This window comes from Tachyglossus aculeatus, unplaced genomic scaffold, assembly GCF_015852505.1.
Source record: "Tachyglossus aculeatus isolate mTacAcu1 unplaced genomic scaffold, mTacAcu1.pri scaffold_1_arrow_ctg1, whole genome shotgun sequence".
Lineage (NCBI taxonomy): Eukaryota > Metazoa > Chordata > Mammalia > Monotremata > Tachyglossidae > Tachyglossus > Tachyglossus aculeatus.
The window spans coordinates 6131960-6154687 of NW_024044915.1; the positions used below are offsets into that span (position 1 = coordinate 6131960).

Here is a 22728-nt window from a genome sequence, read left to right on the forward strand (position 1 = left end):
ACCTGCTGGTCTTACCTCCACAACATTGCCAAGATCCGCCCTTTCATCTTCATCCAAAAAGCTACCTTGCTGGTTCAATCTCATCCTATCCCGACTGGATTACTGCATCAGCCTCCTCTCTGATCTCTCATCCTCCTGTCTTTCCCCACTTCAGTCTATACTTCATGCTCCTGCCCGGATCATCTTTGTGGCGAAACGCTCTGGGCATGTTACTCCGCTCCTCAAAAATCTCTAGTGGCTACCAGTAAACCTATGCATCAGGCAAAAACTCCTCACTCTCAGCTTCAAGTCTCTCCATCACCTCGCCCTCTCCTACCTCACCTCCCTTCTCTCCTTCTACAGCCCAGCCCGCACCCTCCGCTCCTCTGCCGCTAACCTCCTCACTGTACCTCGTTCTCGCCTGTCCCACGTCCTCCCCCTGGCCTGGAATGCCCTCCCTCCGCACATCCGCCAAGCTCGATCTCTTCCTCCCTTCAAAGCCCTACTGAAAGCTCACCTACTCCAGGAGGCCTTCCCAGATTGAACCCCGTGTTTCCTTTACACCTCCCCATCCCCCCCGCCCTACCTCCTTCCCCTCCTAACAGCATCCGTTTTTAAAGATTTATTACTCTATTTATTTTACTTGTACATATTTACTATTCTATTTATTTTGTCAATGATATGCATCTAGCTTTACTTCTATTTATTCTGACTTGACACCTGACCACATGTTTTGTTTTGTTGTCTGTCTTCCCCTTCTAGACTGTGAGCCCGTTTATGGGTAGAGACCGTCACTATATGTTGCCAACGTGTACTTCCCAAGCACTTAGTACAGTGCTCTGCACACAGTAAGCACTCAATAAATGCGATTGAATGAATGAATGAATGAATGAGTTAAATGTCCAGAACAGCTGACAGGGATGATGGGCATGGGTGTCAATAAAGGAAAAGAAGTAGTTTTGCCTGGCAGAGGAGAGGGAAGAGGTAAGGCAAGAAAGGATTAAGTTGAAGTGAACAAGATTGGCCTGGTGTTTAGACTTTCTCCAGAAACGTTCAGCAGCTCGAGCATAAGAGCGAAGAATGTGGACAGTGGCAGTGATCCAGGGCTGTGGGTTAGTGTTGTGAGGGTGATGAGGGTATAAGGGAACAAGTGAGTTGAGTTGAGTAGAAAGGGTGAAGTTGAGAGCACCATTCTAGTCATCAAGAGTGGGTAGAGTGGATAGGGGGTCAAGGTGGGGTGTGATGCACTGAGAGAGATGGATGGGGTCGAGAAAGTGGAGGTCTCTGTGGGGGAGTAATTCAGATTTACAGCTGGTAGCAGTGTGAAAGAGAAGGCAGGTGAGAAGGTTATGGTCAGAGAAAGGGATTTTAGAGTTGGTGAGGGTGGATATAATGCAGCGGTAAGAGATGATGAGATGGAGTTGGTGAGTTGGTGAGTGGGCAAGGTGGGATTGAGCAGGAGTTTGGCAGAGTCAAGGAGTGATAGAAGGCGGGAGGCAGAGGAGTCACTGGGTACATCCATGTGGATGTTGAAGTCTCCAAGGATCAGAGTGGGCATGGATAAAGAGAGAAGGACGATGAGAAAGGGGTCAAAATGGTTAAAGAAGTTGCAATTCGTACCACAACCATACTAGATTCCCTCTGTCCCTGCTTTCGATCGCCCGTCAGCTCACTGTACAGTAGATTTTTGAATATTCTAACTGTCATTCATTCTATTTATATATCCCATCTTCTACAGCAGTATATTATATATTAACTATATAGTAAACCTAATTTGGCTCCCAGAACTTTTTGTTTGTGATCTTGTCTTGCCATTTTATACTGAATATGGCTTGAAGTGACATGGAAGGAATTGTTCAAGAGCTGAGTGGTGGAGTCTGTGGCTGGTCCAGACCTTACAATGAGCTAGCACCCCGAACACATCTGTCTCTGGAGATCTTCAGTCTAACCTGATGCACCTTTTCGCAGCACTTTGTACGACTGTCTCCCAGATGAAATGCTAGCCTTCTTGATTTTGTTTTCTACTCCATCTTTTAATATATCATTGGACAGCATAGTACACAGATAGCAGAATTGTATATCAGTATTCATTTTTGTGTCTTTAGCTATTAGAGTTTCCCTGGTGCAGTATGCTACCACTCCCATATAAGTGTAACCTAGAGAAGACAGGGAATCAGCTTATTCCAAGTCAGAAACCTTTATTCCTACTTCTTCCCAGGAGGTCTCAGCACGTAGCTGTTGGTTTGAGTACTAAGTGTGGGCCATTTACACATATAGGGCTTAAACAAATCTGTCCATTTACATAAGACTACCCCATAAATAAGATACCTGGACTCTCCCATAGATGATCCCACTGTAGGGAACAGCCATTTTGTCCTTGTGCTGTCAATCAGGTTCTATGGCTGCTCATTCGTGGTCGAGAGGATGCTGGCTCCCTTTGTTTCCAATGATACATATTCATACTCATTTGATCCCTCCTTTAACATTTCACTGCCCCACAAACTCCACAGACCCCCGTGGTAACCTCTCAGTCCCCTTCTTGATCTCCACCTCGGAGCCACATTGTCGGAAATTGGGTTGGGGGGAGTCACCTCTCCAAAACCGAGGTGAAAGGGGAACCTAGGGTTTTAGGGTCAATCCCAAACTATCATAGGGAAATGATTGAAGGTGTCCTGTGGCAGACACAACTCCAAAGGGTGCTGTAGGGCTGCATTTTCTCAAAGGGGCTGGAGGGCACCATGACACTTTGGTGGCAGTGGGGCCATAGGGGCTGTGTCCCCGGGATTAGGAGATGGGGACATGGAGGTGGCTCTGCAGTGACCTGGATGCGTTATATGGCAGCAGTGACTCTAGACGTTGCTGTGGGATTATGTTCTGGGAAAGGGCTGGGGTGCACCATGACATTTTGGCATTAGGGTGTGTACTTGTGTGTTATGGGGGTGAAGAGCTGGCTGGTCCTGGGCTGCTGGAGCTAGGCTGAGAGTGGAGCCAGTCCTAGGACTGCTGGGGGGATTGGGGGTGTACACAGGCATGGAGACACCAGCCCAGAAGAGGTGCTCTGTAGCAGTAGTGGCTCCACGTGCAAAGCCCTTGGAGTGTACCAGCGATGGGAGGGAGGCAGTGTGTGGCTTCAACTGTGTGGGGGAAGTGGCTTGGAGCTCCTCCCTGTGTCGCAGGAAAGAGAGGGAGAGCAGAAGATCACCATGTTGGCCTGGGAGTGTCTTGTGGGACCACCAGGAAAAATGGGGCTCCATGATGGAAGCAGCTCAGTACTCGCTTCTTCTTTTCTATGGAGCTCGAGCCCAAGGAAGGCAAGTGGTAAAACTTCTGGTAATGTTTCTTGTTTTTTAAAGGCTTATTATTGGAGCATAGTGATTTGTTGACTCAGCAAGGCTGTTTCCAGCCTTCTGTATGTCTTGGGTCAGTGCCCCTAGGGCACTGTTACCTGCTTATAGCAACTTTTCTAGAACTTTTCATGATTCCTGTGGCCTACTTATCCAGAAGCATTTCCCAAGAGATTGGAAATCTCTCCTACTCCCAAAGCTCAGGTTCATTTTGGCTCCCTCATCCATTTCCAGAACACCCTATGGCATTATGGAACTCATTTCCTCTATTATATTAGGGAATGACACAGATACCTATCAGACAGAGCCAATGACCTGATTTCCAGTGACAACCAGGTTCAGGCTCTACATTCACACTTAGAAAAACACTTGGAGGAAATCGTAGAAAGGTTGAATTTTAAAATGCTTTCTTACTTTATATTGGGTTTGGTTCACCCATGATTTATGGTACACACAAAATGATCTTTTGAGGAAAAAAATGAAATGTACTGGTAATGCATTTTAGGAAAGTGCATAAATATTTCAGGCCCTGAGGTTTATGTTTTTAAAATTTTAGCATAAGAGGGTGGCCAGAAAAATGTTCCTGCACCTTCAAAAGTACAATGCATTCCTCAACTAGAAATAGGACCACATGTGTAGGTGTGAAGATTTGTTCCTTAAAGGCTAAAAAAGGCTTCAAGTGCAATGCCATGCAGCTTTTGAGCAGTAAGTAAATTTTTCTGGATGGTCACTTGGTTGTTTTTTTCAGGGTTCAAATCTCAGCTCCTGGAAGTTTCCCCTTCTAAGTGATTGTTTTATTTCTCCTTGGTTTGCTAAAGTTATTCATTTGTAGGAACTATTTTAAAGTAACATAAGGTTTCATTACCTAAAGAGGTGCTGCTCCAGTGGTGAAGCAGCTGAGCGAGTGAACTCTAAGCTCAGACTAATTTGAATAGTGACATGGAGGACTCTCCTTTCTCTCGTATTCCCAGGGAGCGTTTGTCTTATCTAATACTGCAAACTGGAGACTATGAAGTTTTCATTTATTTGATGACGTCAGTCCTTGACATAAATTGGGCTAGACTCTACCAGTCCCACGGGATTTGACAAAACACTAGTAACTCTTCCAGGCCATGACAGTTAACAGTTGTTAAATCACTGCTTCATTACAATTGGTCTCCCAATGCCAAGGTGTCTGACTGAGCCAATTATAGTTCCAATAGCGTTTATTAAGGTGCAGGTTCAGAATGCAATCATGCTAATCCTTGCAATCATGCCAACTTAATCATGCTAATCTATACTTCACTCTGCTGCCCGGATTATCTCTGTACAGAAACGCTCTGGACATGTCACTCCCCTCCTCAAAAATCTCCAGTGGTTGCCTCTCAACCCACGAATCAAGCAAAAACTCCTCAATCTCAGCTTCAAGGCTCTCCATCACCTCGCCACCTCCTGCCTCACCTCCTTTCTCTCCTTCTACAGCCCAGCCAGCACCCTCCACTCCTGTGCCACCAACCTCCTCAATGGGCCTCGTTATCACCTGTCCCGCTGTTGACCCATGGCCCACGTCCTTCTCCTGGCCTGGAATGCCCTCCCTCCACACATATGCCCTCCCTTCAAAGCTCTACTGAGAGCTCACCTCCTCCAGGAGGCCTTCCCAGACTGAGCCCCCTTTTTTCTCTCCTCCTCCCCTTCCCTTTGCTCCCTTGCCCTACCTCCTTGCCTCCCTACAGCACTTGTATATATTTGTACATATTTATTACTCTTTTCATTTTACTTGCATATATTTACTACTCTATTAATGTATGCATATAGCTATAATTCTATTTATTCTGAAGATTTTGACACCTGTCTACGTGTTTTGTTTTGTTTTTTGTCTTCCCCTTCTAGACTGTGAGCCCATTGTTGGGTAGGGACAATCTCTATATGTTGATGACTTGTACTTCCTAAGCACTTCATACAGTGCTCTGCACATAGTAAGCGCTCAATAAATACAATTGAATGAATGAATGAATTAATAACCCTGGTGGCCTAAAAGAGGAAAGGCATATTCCCAAAGAACTGTATTATTGCGCTGAACTCACAATCAATTTTATTACTTTCTTTATATATAGGACTAGTAGATCACTCTTAGTAGAGAGAAAAAGAAGACTGGACAACAGCAAATTTCTTGCTGTGATTCTTCAAAGGTAATGTGCCATTATGAACAAACACAAATTTTAGGTCCACCAAGCCCAGGAGAAATGAACGAACTATCTGTCAGAGGTGCAAATTTGCCTATCTAGTACTATCAGAGGTTATGTATTAGATCCATTTTTGGTCACATATGTAAATCTAACACCCCCTCATCCCCACCCTGCCCCTATCTCTTATCCTCCCTAATTCCAGAGTTACAAGGCTTTTGGCCTTTCCTGACCCCTTTCCCCACATTCCAAATGCACCATCCCATACACCTGCAGCACGTTTTTGAGGATCCAAATCCAAATGGAGAAGCAGCATGGCCTAGTGGATACAGCATTGGCCTAGTAGTCAGAAGGACCTGGGTTCTAATCCTGGCTCCACCACTTGTCTGTTGTGTGACCTCATTTCATTTAACTTCTCTGTGCCTCAGTTACCTCATCTGTAATATGGGAGTTAGGACTGTGATGCTCATGTAGGGCATGGACTGTGTTCAACCTAATTAGCATGCATCTACCCCATAACTTAGTACATTTCCTCACACATAATGTTTTTAAAAAATACCATTCACTCCAGCAATTCCCATTTTCCCCTTCACTGGTCCAATGGAATGGATCCTTCTGCCATTTCCAGCCCCGCTGCTGCCACTGCCCCTCCAACCTTCCCTGCAGTGGCTGGGGGGAGGTGCAGGGGGGAGAAGGAGGGGAGAGGAAGAAGTCTGTGTCTCTGTAGCTGCAGAGGCAGGGTGGCATGGAATTAGATAATCTTGTAGCACCCAGAGGGGGACCAGGGGGGTGGAAGTGGCAGACGTAGTGACGTCCATAGCATTGGAGAGATCAAAAATGGATTAAAGTTTTCCAAATTAGGTTCAGAATAGAACAGGGTGTTGGGGGAGTGGGTTGCGGAGTTGGAGTGGAGTTGGTGGAGTTTAAAAAAAATCCACTACAGTTTGGACAGCTGCGCTGGGACAATAGGGTTGGGGCAAGTTCCCTGGCAAAATGGATAAAGCAAAGACCGAAAATGCAGTTAATTCTAGAAGTAGTTGCCATCCCCTCTGTGAGGGAACCATGACTATGCAATCTTATAAAAGAAAGAAAAATCTCCCAAGCCTCTGCTACTGAGAGTTCCTTTGTGTCTGTTGTTATACTGTACTCTTCTCTATGCTTAGTAAGGTGCTTTTGTGCATAGTAAGCTCTCAATAAATACAATTATATTGAATGGATGAATGAATGAATGAATGAAATAATGACTCCAGCAGAAATTAGGCAGCAGAGAAAAGCTTGAGGGACTTAGGTCACTTTCAATAACTGCAAATTCAAATCCTGGTTAGCTACAGAATCCTTTTTTTTGGTTTGGAAATGTCAAACCTTGATCAAAATGACTTAAAGAAAATTAATGCAAATTGTAATGGGAACCCCTATTCCTGGAGAGGCGCCCCAATTCCCAGAACATTACCTCTGCAGCACCCTCAGGATCAACCCCAAACTAGGGTCACCATGTTTAAGCAAGCACAGGTTTTATTACCACAGTCTCCCACTTCAGGTGCACTCTGAAAGGATTCTCTCAACCTGACCTCCAACAGAGTAGAAGGCTCAATGAAGCAATCAATTGTTAGCATACATAGTTCATGGTGACCAGGAGCTTACAGTCCAGAAATTAAGATTTTGTTATTTATTCACTCCTTGTCCTATCCATGGTAACCCTGATGCCTGGTCTCATAGTTTAATCTACAGGCTTGTAGTGCACTCTTACTTATGTACCTACTGACTCAGCCATTTGCTTTCTTCTGGTGGTCAGAGAAGCAGCATGATGTGGTGGATAGAGCATGGACCTGGGAGGAAGAAGATTATGGGTTCTAATTCTGGCTCCACCACTTTCCTGCTGTGTGACCTTGGGCAAGTCACGTCTCTTCTCTGTGTCTCAGTGACCTCATCTGTAAAATAGGGATTTAGACTGTGAGCTCTAGGTGGGGCAGGGACTGCATCCAACCCAATTTGCTTGTGTCCACCCAAGATCTTAGTACAGTACTTGGCACATAGTAAGCCTTAACACATACCATTATTATTATTGTTTTTCCCCAGGAGCTGGCCTTTCACCTATTTAGCAAGTCTGGCATTCCACATCTCACATCTTGCCACCCACCTTACATCCAATTTGCAATCCTGGATTTTCATCTTATGCTCTTTGCAAGCCTGGCCTTCCAGCTTTTATCCTCAAGTAAAACTGGCTTTCTTTCTTACATTCTATAGCCCTACTGGGGTCACATAGGAATGGTGACTATAATCCCTCCTCTTTTGAACTCAACTCCCATTACATTCAGTAAGAAAAATGTGTTGAAAGAAGTGTAACCATCTTTATTCGATATCATCATTTTATTTATTTATGCTCCTGACTCTCCCTCTACCCCAAACTCTCCTTTCACCCAAATTCCCAAATTATGGCTGAGAGGAGGATAGAATGAACAGGAAAATTCAGTCCAGTTCATATAATATTGGAAAAATACTCTCCCTGGTCCGCTATCCCTGATCATGCCTTCTGCAATGTTTATAGCATTCTGAAATGCATGAACCATTATAAAACCAATGAGACAGAGGCAGCTCAATTCTTCTAGATTTGTGAGCTCTGTGTTGGAGTTGGAGGAGAAAGTTTAGCTCTCTCTCCCGATCTCAAGTAGATATGTCCTGGATGTACCATAGCATATTTTTACATACCTTAAATGCCAAATCTACAAGGACAAATACTTCATCTTCACTCCCGCAACTTTTAGGGCAGAACAGACAGGCCCCACCTGTTGGAGTAATAAAGGAACTCTGAGGCTGCGTGGTTCTTGTTTTCCCTACCAGGCTGCCTGGGGCCCAGCTGGTGGCAATGCTCACTCCTGGCCCTGGAGCCACTGGGATGGCTGTCCTAGTCTTGTAAGGCAAAACAGTTCCCTCCCGTGCCTTTGTCTCTGCTATCTACCCCTTCCCACAAAGGCAGCCCTGTCAGTAAAGACTCAGGTTCAGCTCAACACCCAACCTCAGCCCAGCCCAGGAATGGCTGTTACTCCCATCCTCATAGACTTATGACCTGGGACCGTGAGGTACCTCAGCCCAGAGAGGAAAAAGAACTAGGCAGTGAAGGGAGACTAGGGGAGGATCAGCCAGCAGGGCAGCGTGGGAAAGTTCACTTATCAAACACTTACTGTGTAGAGGACTTAACTAATTGTTTGGGAGAGTAAACAAAAAATAAGAGACATGGTCCCAAGTACCCTTTCTTCCTTTTCCCACCACTTGCCCTCCTGTCCCCTTTTCTACTCTCCCCCACTCCCCACCCCTGACCCCTCAGAGTTCTGCTCCAAGTTCACCCTTGCTGAAAATGATAAATTGGCATCGCTAATACAAGCCTCATCTCCCTTGGATGGGCAAAGGAAAAAAGTTACCAACTATGTAGAATGGAATTGAAGACCTTTTATCCCAGAGGACGAAGGTGTGTAAATTCAGGAACATGGTTTTATGTCAGGAAATAAATCACACCAACTAGAAAGTAGTGATGATTTGTGTGTCTTTACCTCCTTTAGCTCTTAGGAGCTCAACTAATTAGCTCTCTAATAAGTTAAAATTATATTTGAGGAAACATAGAACACATAATAACCCAGTATATGATCTCTAAAAACGAAAACAAAGGTACTGCTTTTCCTTCTTCAAATGAAGTTTTTACTTGCCATCCAATGAAATCCCAAATTTAATTGCCATGCTTAGTTTTAGTGAATTTGAACATCATTTAAATATGTTTACTAAATTTGCTAAATTGCAGTTTAGCTCTGAAACCTTACTGAAAAAAAGTGCAAAAAAATTTGAAATAATTCTTTGTTTATCTTGTTCTAGGGTGTCAAATGATGTAAATGTTCAAATGGCTGGAGTTATAGCAGAGCAAGAGGGTAAGCTTGGCAGTGACCTGAGTATGTGCATTAGCTTACAGTGTGATGGCTCTCTTAGTTCTCTAGCTAGTGCATGGGTAGTCTCCAACTGTATCGAGTTGGTTTATGGGACCTCGAGAGTCGACTTAGTCACTCCTCCTCCCAGCCAAATTCATGGAGTTTTGTCATCCTCCTAAATTAAGAATCTTCTATGATAGTCGATCATCAGAGGATAACCCTAGAAAGAAACAATCTGGGCTCTGTGGAATACTTTTTTTAAAAAACTGCTGCTTGTGAAACTACAGACTTTTGGTTACTAGCCCAGTTTAAACTTTGGTGGGGCTCAGGAGGCTGAGAAACTTTATGTAATTTCTTCTTGATCCTAAAGGCAATCATGATAATGCATATGGGAGGTGGCAAAATTGATCACCATTAAGGCACATGAGTTGCTGGAAATGAAGAGTTGTCCTTCAATTTGAAGATGAAGCTGCTGGCAGCAGGCATGGACCCATCAATATGAGGGTCACAGGGAGATCATGCATCTTTTGTTCACAAACATGCACCTTTTCTGGCTTCCTCCCATTTCAGGGTCAGCAACCCTTCTCAGAATATACCAGCCACTCTGCTACTCTCATGTGTGGACCAGGTCAAAGCCCAAGGAGCAGGCCCTGGACCAGGGGATTACACTTGTATCTGAAACGATGGGATGTGGAGGAGAATGATTCAACCCCACCCCAACTAAGGATTCACTGACTATGCCATGGCACATTTCTTTAATAATAATAACAATGGCATTTATTCATGTCTTTGTGCTAAGCACTGGGATAAATTAAAGGTTATCTGATTGGACAAGATCTCTGTCTCGCATGAAGCTCACAATCTATTAGCCCACTGCTGAACCCTTCCCCACGTGTTCTCTCTGTCCTGGAACTCCCTCCCCTTCCACATATGCCAGACCACCATGTTCCCTCCTTCAAAACCATATTAAGGTCAAATCTCCTCCAAGAGGCTTTCTTAATTAAGCCCTCATTTCCCCTACTCCCCTCCCTTCTACATCATCTATGCCCTTGGATCTGTATGCTTTAAGAAATCGATACTCAATCCCCCTCAATTCCACAATATTTATGTACATATCGGGAATTTATTTACTTTTATTAACATCTGTTTCCCCACCTAAGCTGTTAGCTCACAGTGGGCATGGAACATGTCTACCAACTCTATTGTATTGTACTCTCCCAAGAATTACAGTGCTCTGCATAAAGTACCTGCTAATAAGTACCACTGATTGATTGATTGATTGATTGATTGATTCTTATCCTCATTTTACAGAAGGGAAAATTGAGGTATAGAGAGGTCAAGTGACTTACCCAGGGTCATACAGTAAACCAGTAGCAGAGCTAAAACTTGGACCTCCTGACTCCTATGCCCGTGCTTTGCTCTAGGCAACACTGCCTTCTTCTGCACAGTAGGTGCTACCTCCATGACAGAGAAGTGATGACTGCCTCCAGGGGATTGGAATCAGAGGGCCAGAACAATAATTTCACCCCTAAAGCTTTTTGGACAGAAGCAGCATGACCTAGGGGAAAGACCACAGGTCTGGGAGTCAGAGTACCTGCCACTTGTCTGAAGGGACTTTGGGCACAGACTTCACTTTTCTGTGCCTCAGGTACCTCACCTGTAAAATGGGAACTAAGACTTGGAGCCCCAAGTGGGACATGGATTGTGTCCAATCTGATTATCTGGTGGTTAGTACAGTCTATGACACATAATAATAATAATGTTGGCATTTAGTAAGTGCTTACTATGTGCAAAGCACTGTTCTAAGCGCTGGGGAGGTTACAAGGTGATCAGGTTGTCCCACAGGAGGCTCACAGTCAATCCCAGGAGGCTCACAGTCAATCCCCATTTTACAGATGAGGCAACTGAGGCACATAGAAGTTAAGTGACTTGCCCAAAGTCACCCAGCTGACCACTGGCAGAGCTGGGATTTGAACCCATGACCTCTGACTCCCAAGCCCATGCTCTTTCCACTGAGCAATGCTGTTTCTCTAGTGAGGGCTTAATAAATACTATTTTTAAAGTAGCTCTCACACTGCTCCCCTTCAGCTAACAAGAGCTTGGACCAGCTGGCAGGCTGAAGTCCAGGGTTCATCCGCACCAGGCTGCATGGAACCAGACCAGTGGCTACTCTTGGTCTGTGTTCTTGTAGCTGGTGTGAAGACTGCTTCATATGCAGCATCATATGGGGAACCTAGCATAGGAGAAGCCCCATTCTGAGTACTGTGGGCTGCCCATGATGAAATTTAAATGTAGATCAAAATGATATAAGTTCCATGTGCAAAGCCACCAGCCGTTACAGATGTAACAGGAAGAGGAGGCATGAGCACGCATTAGCAGTGGCCCTGTTTAGACTCAGGGCTTGTATCTGTGGAGTGTTCCTCCCTCTCTGATTTTGCAGAAATCATGGTAATTTAATGCTATTCATTCTGTATTTGAAACATCTGTCACAAAAGATGAGTTGTGTTCTGACTGCTGAGGTACAGATGAGTATACTTTTCTATTGTAATTAACCCCAAAACGTATGAGAAATCAAATTGAAATTTTTTGTGTGATAAAATGTCATAATTATGTATTTATGTTGATCTTGGTTTTCAAATGATTCCAAACACGAAGTGTTTAATGTAGAGCCAGAGTTGACGAGTGAAGCTCTGTCCTAATCCTCCTCGACCTCTCAGCTGCCTTTGACACTGTGGACCACCCCCTTCTCCTCAACACGCTATCTGACCTTGGCTTCACAGACTCCGTCCTCTCCTGGTTCTCCTCTTATCTCTCCGGTCGTTCCTTCTCAGTCTCTTTTGCAGGCTCCTCCTCCCCCTCCCATCCTCTTACTGTGGGGGTTCCCCAAGGTTCAGTGCTTGGTCCCCTTCTGTTCTCAATATACACTCACTCCCTTGGTGACCTCATTCGCTCCCACGGCTTCAACTATCATCTCTACGCTGATGACACCCAGATCTACATCTCTGCCCCTGCTCTCTCCCCCTCCCTCCAGGCTCGCATCTCCTCCTGCCTTCAGGACATCTCCATCTGGATGTCCGCCCGCCACCTAAAGCTCAACATGTCGAAGACTGAGCTCCTTGTCTTCCCTCCCAAACCTTGTCCTCTCCCTGACTTTCCCATCTCTGTTGACGGCACTACCATCCTTCCCGTCTCACAAGCCCGCAACCTTGGTGTCATCCTCGACTCCGCTCTCTCATTCACCCCTCACATCCAAGCCGTCACCAAAACCTGCCGGTCTCAGCTCCGCAACATTGCCAAGATCCGCCCTTTCCTCTCCATCCAAACCGCTACCCTGCTAATTCAAGCTCTCATCCTATCCCGTCTGGACTACTGCACTAGCCTTCTCTCTGATCTCCCATCCTCGTGTCTCTCTCCACTTCAATCCATACTTCATGCTGCTGCCCGGATTATCTTTGTCCAGAAACGCTCTGGACATATTACTCCCCTCCTCAAAAACCTCCAATGGCTACCGATCAATCTGCGCATCAAGCAGAAACTCCTCACCCTGGGCTTCAAGGCTCTCCATCACCTCGCCCCCTCCTACCTCACCTCCCTTCTCTCCTTCTACTGCCCAGCCCGCACCCTCCGCTCCTCCACCACTAATCTCCTCACTGTACCTCGCTCTCGCCTGTCCCGCCATCGACCCCCGGCCCACGTCATCCCCCGGGCCTGGAATGCCCTCCCTCTGCCCATCCGCCAAGCTAGCTCTCTTCCTCCCTTCAAGGCCCTGCTGAGAGCTCACCTCCTCCAGGAGGCCTTCCCAGACTGAGCCCCTTCTTTCCTCTCCCCCTCGTCCCCCTCTCCATCCCCCCGTCTTACCTCCTTCCCTTCCCCACAGCACCTGTATATATGTATATATGGTTGTACATATTTATTACTCTATTTTTCTATTTATTTATTTATTTTACTTGTACATTTCTATCCTACTTATTTTATTTTGTTGGTATGTTTGGTTCTGTTCTCTGTCTCCCCCTTTTAGACTGTGAGCCCACTGTTGGGTAGGGACTGTCTCTATGTGATGCCAATTTGTACTTCCCAAGCGCTTAGTACAGTGCTCTGCACATAGTAAGCGCTCAATAAATACGATTGATTGATTGATTGATTGATAGCTTTTCCTGTTGCATTCCAGCTTGCAATTGTCCACCATTTCTGCAAACAAACATGTAGGACAGTCAGATGACAAATCTGAGGATAATGAGACAATTCACTCACAGTAATTTTTTTAAAAATTAAATCCCCTGTGTCTGTGAACATTTGGATCTTTCAGTTTACAATTCTATGCCAAGCAGAATACAGTTTAAACTTTCATTCGTTCATTCAATCATATTTACTGAGTGCTTACTGTGTGCAAAGCAGTGTACTAAGTGCTTAAACTTTCCTGGGAACTAGAGTCCAGAGAAGCCCTATGTAAAGCCTCTTGGATTAAAAGAGCAAAATTAATTAGTAATATGCCAGGTGCTTTCAATGCCTCAAACTCATTGTCATGAAACAGATCAGTAAATGGGAACGTGTAGTTATTTGACTAAGACAGCTTCTCTACAGACAGCCCAACTTTCCTTCTCCTATCCTCTCTGCAATCAACAACTATGGATAATAGTGAATCAACAAATTATAATGCTGAAGAAGCGAGACAATCAAGAGGATCTACTATTAAAATCCCATAATTTGTGAATGTTTGGAGCTTTCATTTCACATTTCTATGCCAGGCAGGACCTGGTTTAAACTTTGGTAGGACAAAAAGTCCAGAGAAACACTTTGTAATGCCCCTTTGATTCTAAAGGCGAAAGTGATCAACTATATTCAGAGAGTTTCATTACAAAGCACACATCACCATCTAGGTAGGAATGAAAATATTCTAAAAAAGTTGTTCTGAAATATCTTTTCTGGGAAGTTTTATGTTTTTACTAGAGCAGCTGTAAAGTCACTTCAATAGAAATTTTAAGAGGAGTCTGCCCCTGATCAGTAAGAATTTCCTTCAAATCAGTAAATATATCAGTAGAATGTTGTAGGTAGCATACCAAGAAATGAGGGCACTTCTGGAATTTTTAATTCTTTAAGTGGTGTCTACTGTCGGGTCCAAAAATGTTATGGAAAGCAATGTTTTCATATTTACTTGTTGGAAACATCATTGAAAAGCAATGATTGGTCAGGAGAAGAGCCAAGACAGGGAGGATTTGAAACATTTGAAAGTAATCTTTTTGGTGTCAGAGAGTAGATACTCAAGGTGGAAGAGAAGTAATGCAATGTTAGTACCAGTCATATTACTAGTAGTAGAGCAGTAGATTGCCTTTCAGTCACAGATGGGGCTGACAACCGTGAGACCACTTTGATTATTGTTGTCTCTGAGAGCTGCTCTCTGACACCCTTGCATATGGAATGTTCCTTCTCTTGAAAAGATAGCATCATTAGGAGTGCTCAGCTGCCCCTAATTCAGCAACAATTTAAAGCATTTTAAGTTACAATGATCAGTAGAGGAAATGTCTTGACCTGAGGAAAATTAGCCATCAGATGGCTTTCCCTTTTGATGGCACACAGAATTAGAAGACTTTAATTTTTTTGGTCAAGCCAAAGGTCCTTATATTTATTAGTCACTGGAGGTTTCATGTGAAAGTCCTTACCAGGCAGAGCCTTGTTTTAACCTTGCTGGGATCTAAAGTCCCCCAAAACCCCTCTATAATTCCTGCTTGATGATTAAGGTAAAAAATAATCAGGAACATGCCAAATATTTCATTGAATAAAAGTGCATCCTCATTTAGGCATGTCGGTGACTGGGAATCTAGAGTTGTCATTTAGATTGAGAATGAGGCTGCGCCTGTGGGTGTGAGCCCCCCAGTTTGGAAAACCCAGTATATAAAAAGACAGGGACAATGATAAATACATTACAGCAGCTGAGAACTGACTGAAGTCTCGGAGATACTGGCTTCTCACTGCTTGGCATGGCTGTTTAACAGTCAAACAGTTACAACTGCCACAACTGCCACCTCAATTCTAACATTCTATTAAGTTGAGAATCCACACTGCTCTTGTAAAGATGGTGACTGTTGTTGTTGGAGGTCTATTTTCCTCCCTAAGTAATAGGTATTACAGGAAACTGGGAATAATTTCAATGTAGACTGGATTTATTTACATATTTTTGAGACACAGTATGACAACATAGTTCTTACTGCTTGAATTAATTTTTAAATCACCCCATGCCATTTAAGAAAACATTTCATTGGAAGAAGCAGTCCATTAAATTAGGATCCAAAAAAGTGAGTGTGGGGCGGTGGGAGAGAATCAGCATGTTTCATGGATGATTTCATATGTGCCTCTTCAGCATTTATGGAAGTTCTGTAGCAGTATTATCTAGTGGATAGAGCACGGGCCTGGAAGTCAAAAGGTCATGGGTTTTAAGCCCAGCTCTGCCACTTGACTGCTGGGCAAGTCACTTCACTTCTCAGGGCCTAAATTACCTCATCTGTAAAATGGAGATTGAGACTGTGAGTTCCATGTTTGGGACAGGGACTGTGTCCAATCTACACCTATCCCAGCATCTTATTAAGCTTATTAAGCACATAGTAATTGCTTAATAAGTACAATAATTAATTACTTAATTCTGAAAGAATCAAGAAAATCAGTTTTTGGAACTATAAAAACAAAGAAAACAAAGATTTAGGTACTTAAATCTTGCCAGCCATGTTTGTTTCTAGAGCTTATTGGAATGCCTGCAACTTAGTAAGTACTTAACAAACATCATTAAAAAAACCTGCTCAGATAGTAGGACTCCTTCATTTGACTACTACAGACCCATTCAAGTTACAAAAGACTGTCTTGCTCAGGAGACATTTCTGAAGGGAATGAAGGGAACCATAACCATGTAGCAGTGTTCACCATCCAGGCATAATCTAGTAGACTCATATTTTTGAAGTGAAGACTTAAAAAATCCCTAAGAAATCCCAAACTCCTCCCAAATTAATAAAAGTAGGACTGTATGCCATAAGAATGCTACCATTAAAATTGTATAGAAAAAAGAATCTCATTTTGAAACAAGGGTAAAACAAGCCCATTTTACATTCAAAATGTCAATCAATAAATCAGTCACTCGTATTATTGCACACTTACTCTGTACAGAACATCCTTCTAAGCATTTGGGAGAGTGCAATAGAGATAGTAGACTGCCTGCAAGGAGTTTACAATGTAGTTGGGGAAACTGACATGAAAATAAACTCTAAAGAAGGAAAAAACAAAGGGTTTAAAGATATGTAGCTAGGTACCACTGGAAATGAGGTGGAGATGGATTATCCAGTTCCTAGGTGACCTGGCAGTATTAAATTGGCAATGTGGGAGGGGGAGGTGTGGAAATTGTGAGGGAGTTGAAACATAAATCAGTGAAAGGCCTCCGGGAGGAGGTGTGATTGACCTAAAGTCACCCGGAAGTTCAGGAACAGATCTGGGACTGAAATACAGGTGTCTGACTCTGAGTCCACTGCTCTTCCACTGGGGCACGTGTCCTTTAGGGTTTTTATTAAATTCTCAGGGAATCAATCAATGACATTTATTAAATGCTTACTGTGTGAAGGAAAATATACTAAGTGCTTGGGACAGAACAATACAACAGAGTAGGTAGACATGTTCCCTGCCAAAAACAAACTTAAAATTTAGGGGAACAAAATAGCTGTGTGAGTACATTGCACTTTAATGAAGTTGGTTGAAATAGTAGAGTTGCTCCCTATACTTTTTGTGTATCTAGTGACAGAAAGAATGTATCCATTTTCCTTTCTACAAAACAAATCAATTCATTATTACTATCATCATTAGTGTATTTATAAAAACTATTAAAGGTAGGTGTGAGGTCACCTGATCTTTTCCTTGTATCATAACAAATATTCTAGTGCTTGTCCTGTGTCTTTTGAGCAGTCAATAAATATTTATTGATAATGGCTCAATTATGCCTCTGCAGTATTCAAATCAGCCCTTGAAACAGATTCCACTATAAATGATTGTTTTCTTTCAACTTGGTGCCCTAAAGTAGCTCATATGAAGCAATTATATCTACATTAATTATGGTTTCACTCCCTAACGTTTCTGGTTTGCTTGTTGAGATGGATGACTAAGCAACTGTGTCAGAGAAATTCAAGCTGAGATTACTTCTGATCATAGCATCAGTGACTCTTCTATGTCCTCTTCTGGAGGAGTGTTTGTCAATCAATGAATCAACCACATTTATTGAGTGCTTTCCATGCACAGAACACTATATAAACACTTGGGAGAGATGAGAAGAGATGATCTCTGCCCTCAAGAAGCTTACAATCTAACATGGAAGACAAGCATTAAAATCACAGGTAGCAGAGACAACTAAGTATGAGACATACATTAAGGATGAACGGACAGGTGAGTACCTAAGTGATTAGGGGGTTCAGACTCACGTGCATAGATGATGCAAGAGGGAAAGAAAATTGTGTGAGGAGATGAAAGATTATGATGGAAGACTTCCTAGAGGAAATGTAATTGTGATTTTAGTAGCACTTCGAAAATGGGGAAAGTGGTAATCTGGTATGAAGGAGGAGTGAGTTTCAATCAATTAATCAATCAATTATATTTGTTGAGCACACAGTGTGTGCAGGGTACTATGACAAGCACCTGGGGGAGTACAAAACATCCGAGTTGGCAGATACATTCCCTGCCTAAAATGAGCTAACATTCTAGACTGTGAGACAGACATTAATATAAATAAATAAATTACAAAGATGCACATTAGTGTTGTGGGACAGAAGGAGGGGAGAATAAAGGGTGCAAATCCAAGTCCAAGGTGACACAAGGGAGTGGGAGAAAAGGAACTGAGGTTTTAGGGGAAGCCTCTTGGAGGAGATGTGCCTTTGTAGGTGGAGGTAAACACTGTCTAGAGCGAACATTACAATACAACTCCGAACATCACAATACAACTCCCAGAAGTCCCATCAACCGCCAAGCCACTCTCCCTCATCTATTGACAAGGCCTAATCAGGCCTTAGTTAGTGTCAGTGACTGTGTTCGACTAAATAGGAACCATCCGGATAGGGCGAGGACTAACGAGGGATCGCTTTTGTGGGAGCATCTTCGGGAGAGATAAGGCCATCTGCATTTGGCAGCTCGGAGCGGGCTCATTCACTGCATGTGTGTGCTATAACCCAGCTCTGGTAACATGCCCGAACACAGTAAGGGGAACCACTCAGTGCCTTCACCCTTGGTTGTCTGGTAAACTCTCTCGGGAGGGTATGGGATTAAAGGAACTTGATTTTGAGAGAGGTTGGGATCTCTTTGTTCTCTGTGTGACACCTCACAGGGAGTGATAACAGGTACTTAAGAAATACCGTAATTACTATGATTATAAGTGGGAAAACGCCCTGGACATCTGCTTCCTGAACTTTCCGCGCTCTGCAAAATGGCCACGGCTCCCCCGCGGGGCATGACGGGAGTGATAGTTCAGTAGACGGAGGTAAATGCTCTATAGAACGAGCATCACACTACAACTCCCAAATGTCTTTCTGCCCCGCGCCACCAACTCACTGTCCCTCTTGTCACGACAGAGACAGATATGGTGGTGGACCCCACCCTGGGGCATTGCGGGAGGGGTAGTTTGGTAGGTGGAGGTGAACGCTGTCTAGATCGAGCATTACACTACAACTCACATAAGTCTTTGTCCCATCAGACACCAACCACTGCTCCTCACCTCATGACAGGACCTGGTTCGCTTCTGTCAGTGATTGGGCTTGACTACATAGGAATCCGATGGATAGTGTGGGGACTAATAAGCATCTTTGGGAGAGACAAAGTCATCTGCACTTGACAGCTCAGAGCGGGCTCATTCAAATGCAAGAATATGTTATAACCCAGCTCAGGTGAAATGCCTGAACACAATACGTTGGGCCATTCAGTTATCTGACACTTGGTTGGGTGGTAAACTCCCCCGGAAGGGAATGGGATTAAAGAAGCCTGATTTTAAGCGAGGCCGTGGTCTTCGTGTTCTCTATTCATTGAATCGCATGTATTGAGCGTTTACTCTCTTGAGAACACTTTACTAAGCGCGAGGAAAGTACAGTTCAGCAACAAATAGGGACAATCCCTACCCAACAACGGGCTCGCAGTCTAAAAGGTGTGTGTAGGGGTGGGGTTGGGGGAGAGACAGATAGCAAACGAAAACAAACAGGCACCAATTGCATATGACAGGATCTGACATCTCACGAGGGTGATAACAGGTATTTAACAAATACCACAATTACTATCATTATAAATGGGAAAACGGCATGAATATCCACCTCCGGCGGCTTCCGGACTCCACATAATGGCCGAAGTTCACCCGCGGGGCATGATGTAAGTGGTAGTTCAATAGGCGGAGGTGAACGCTGTCTTGAACGAGCATCTCACTACAACTCCCAGAGGTCTTTGTGTCCCTATTCACCACACCACTCTTCCTCTCCTAGCGACAGGGCCTGACATGGCCTAGGCTCCCCCACGGGTAATGATGGGAGTGGTAGTTCAGTAGGCAGAGGTGTACGCTGTCTAGAACGAGTATCACATCACACACCTCCAAAATCTTTGTGTCCCAATCCGCTTTATCACTCTCTCAACCCTTGCGACGGGGCCTGATTTGTTGTGTCCGTGAATGGGCTCGACTACACAGCAAACCTACGGATAGAATGGGGACTGATGAGGGTTTGCTCTTGTAGCAACACCTTCAGGAGAGACAAAACCATATTTATTTGACAGCTCTGAGCAGGCCCATTCAAATGCAAGCATGTGTTATATCCCAACTCGAGTAAGATGCCCGAACACAGTATTTGACACTTGTTTGTGTGGTAAACTCTCCTGGTATGGAATGGGATTAAAGGAGCCTGATTTTGAGAGAGGGTGGGATCTCTGTGTTCTCTATGCGACACCTCATGGGGAGTGGTAATAAGTACTTAAGAAATACCGTAATCAATGTCATTAAAAATGGGAAAAATCCATGTCCTCCCGCGTTTTCTGCTCTCCAGCAAATATCCGCAGCTATCCCACGGGGCATGACGGGACGCCATGCCACTCTCCCTCTTCTCACGGCATGGTCGAGGTTCCCCCGTGGGGCATGACGAGTATGGTATTCAAGTAATCGGAGGTGAACCCTGTATAGAACGAGCAGCACACTAAAACTCCCAGATGTCTTTGTGCCCCGAGGCTCCATGCCACTCTCCCTCTCCTCGCACAGTGCCAGACATGATGGTTGGCCTCGGGAGTGCTAGTTCGGTAGGCAGAGGCGAAAGCTGTCTAAAGCTAGCATCACACTACCACTCCCACAAATCTTTGTATCCCAAGCTGCTCCCTTCCCTTGCGACAGGGCCTTGACTGATTCTGTCGGTGAATGGTCTCGACTACATAGGGACCCTAGGGATAGGGCACGGACTAATGAAGTTCCCTTTTGTGGGAACACCTTCGGGAGAGACAAGGCCATCTGCATTTTTCGTATTTATTGAGCGCTTACTGTGTGCAGAGCACTGTACTAAGCGCTTGAGAAGTACAAGTTGGCAACATATAGAGACGGTCCCTACCCAACAGTGGGCTCACAGTCTAGAAGACTGCATTTGACAGCTTGGAGCGGGCTCATTCAAATGCAAGCATATGTTATAACAGCTCCTGTAAGAAACCCTAACACAGAATGGGAAGCCTTGACACTTGGTTGCGTGGTAAACTCTCCTGGGAGGAATAGGAACCACTATCAGTATAAATGGGAAAACGCCCTAAAACATCCATGCATTTCACGCTCCGCCAAAATGGCCGCGGCTCCCCCTGGGGCATGACGGGGGTGGTAGTTCAGTTGCCGGAGGTGAATGCTGTCTAAAGGGAACATCACACTGGAATACCCAGAAGTCTTTGTTTCCCGAACCACCGTGCAATTCTCCATCTCTTCAGGGCAGGGCCAGACAATGCCGCTTGCCCAACCGCGGGGCATGATGAGAGTGGTAGTTCAGTAGAAGGAGGTAAACGCTGTCCAGAGTGAACGTCAGACTATAGTTCCGAGACCTCTTTTTCTCAATAGCCGCCAAGCCACCTCTCTCTCACCTCGTGACAGGGCCTGATTGACCATGTCAGTGACTTGGCTTGACTACATAGCAACCCTACGGATAAGGCAGAGACTAATGAGGGTTTGGTCTTGTGGGAGCACCTTCAGGAGAGACAAGGCCATCTGCATTTGACATCTCGGATCGGGCTCCTTCAAATGCAAGGATGTGTTATAACCCAGCTCGGGTAAGATCCCAAAAAACAGTATGTGGAACAGCTCAGTGACTTTACATTGGTTGTGTGGTAAACTCTCCCGGGAGGGAATGGGATTAAAGGAGCCTGAGTTTAAGTGACGTTGTTATCTCCGTGTTCTCTATGTGACACCTCACGGGGAGTGTTAACAGGTACATAGCAAAAACCATAATCACTATCATTATAAATGGGAAAACTCCCTGACCATCTGCTTCCCGAGCCTTCCGCACTCTGCAAAATGGCCATGGTGAAAATGGTAGTTCGGTAGGCTGAGGTGAAAGCTGACCAGAGTGAAAGTCAGACTACAACTCCCAGAACTCTTTATTCCACAAGCTGCCACGCCACTCTCCCTCGCCTGCTTGGCCTGCTTGACTGTGTCGGTGACTGGGCTTGACTACATAGGAACTCTACAGGTACGGTGGGGATTAATGAGGGTTCATTCTTGTGGGAGTATCTGCGGGGGAGACAAGGCTGTCTGGATGTGACAGCTCGGAGCGGGCTCAATGAAATGCAAGGATGTGTTATAACCAGCCCGAATAAGTTGTCCGAACACCGTCTGTGGATCCTTCTAAGTGCCTTGAAAGTTGGTTCTGTGGCATACTTTCAAGGGAAGGAACGGGATTAAAGGAGGGTGATTTTGAGCGAGGTTAGGATCTCCGTGTTCTCTACACGACACCTCATGGGGAGTGGTAACAGGTACTTAACAAATACAATAATTGCTATCATCATAAATGGGAAAACGCCCTGAACATCCGCCCCACGCCTTCCACTCTCTGCAAAATGGCCACGGCTTCCCCTCGGGACATAAAGGCATAAAGATTGTTTGGTAGGTGGAGGTGAGCGCTGTCCATTGCGAAAGTCAGACTACAACTCCCAGAAGCCTTTGTCCCACTAGTTGCCCAGCCACTGTCCCTCCCCTCTCAACAGGGCCTGATTGTCTCTGTCAGTGAATGTGCGCGACTACATAGAAACCCTATGGATAGGGTGGGGACTCATGAGGGTTCGTTCTTGTGGAAGCATCTTCGGAAGAGATCAGGGCATCTGCCTATG

The 22728-nt window shown here is 44.7% G+C and overlaps 1 long non-coding RNA gene across 1 annotated transcript; it reads left to right on the forward strand.

Moving 5' to 3' along the window:
- The first annotated feature begins 5425 nt into the window (after positions 1–5425).
- On the forward strand, positions 5426–10100 carry LOC119923431. Its single transcript, XR_005448861.1, has 3 exons — positions 5426–5491; positions 9347–9399; positions 9967–10100. It is a non-coding gene; the product is annotated as an uncharacterized LOC119923431 (long non-coding RNA).
- Positions 10101–22728: the final 12628 nt, after the last annotated feature.